The sequence below is a fragment of the Galeopterus variegatus genome, unplaced genomic scaffold (assembly GCF_000696425.1).
Source record: "Galeopterus variegatus unplaced genomic scaffold, G_variegatus-3.0.2 Scaffold9583, whole genome shotgun sequence".
Classification (NCBI taxonomy): Eukaryota; Metazoa; Chordata; class Mammalia; order Dermoptera; family Cynocephalidae; genus Galeopterus; species Galeopterus variegatus.
In genome coordinates, this window is record NW_007735694.1 from 70,266 (window position 1) to 71,300 (window position 1,035).

The window sequence follows — 1,035 nt, forward strand, 5'->3', positions numbered from 1 at the left end:
GGGCCTCCGGGGCCACTAGGAGGAAGGTGGGCGGGCAGGCGAGCCCAAATTACCGGGGTCCCGGAATGTGCGTTCCCAGCCTGGGTCCTGGGAGCTGGAAGAAGCTGCAGTGGACTGCGGCTGAGGAGGGGCGCAGGGAAAGAGAAGCTGGGGAGAGGGATCGGGAAGGACTGGAGTAGAAAGGCATGCAGAATTGAGGTTTTCATCCAGTGGACAAACTCAGATGCAGCTTAGAGGTGGGCAGGTTCGAAGTGGGGAGATTGGGAGTAGGATGGGGATCATCAGCCTAGGGGCAGAGATAATGGGGAGGTGTTCAGGTGGTAGGTGAGCAGGATTTGGTGGCTGGTTTCCAGGTTTCTCACCCAGATGGCTGGTGCTGACGTTCCCAGGTACAGGTCATGTGAGCAGGGCAAGTTTGGAGGCAGATGGCACAACCTGGGACGTGTTTGGGTTCCCAGACGCCGTTTTATATGCATCTGGGGATAGAAGAGGGAGGAACCTGGATGCCAGGAGCAGGTGGAGCAATGGGTGGGGGGTGGACAACTTGTTTCACCTTTTCCATGCTCCGAATGGCAGGTCCCTGCATCAGGCAGTGAGAGTCCCCTGTTTCCTCTTCCCTTAGCTTTTTCCCAGGGAAGTCTGAAATGCGCTTTAAACCTGTCTCTGATACTTTTTCTCTCACTACAATCAAATGGCTAATGTTGCTCCTGGGCAGTATTTGGGACCCATTCAGTTCTTCCCAGTCTGCCACTGGCCTCTCTTTAATACCATCTACAGTCTTTCTTTGTTCACATACTTCATATAAAAATATCTAAACCAAAATGCATATTTCAAGGGCGAATATGATTAGTGTGGTACATTCCTCCCTAGCGTCTCAAGCTGGATACTTTCCACAAGTTCACAATGCCTGTGTCTCTGGGAAACATGCCAGAAGGTCAATTAAAATCCGTAAGATCTGTAGAAATAATCCTGCATGGACCTAGCATGATCCCCAGGCCCAGCTAGCCCATACACCATTTTTCTGCAAGTTAGAAA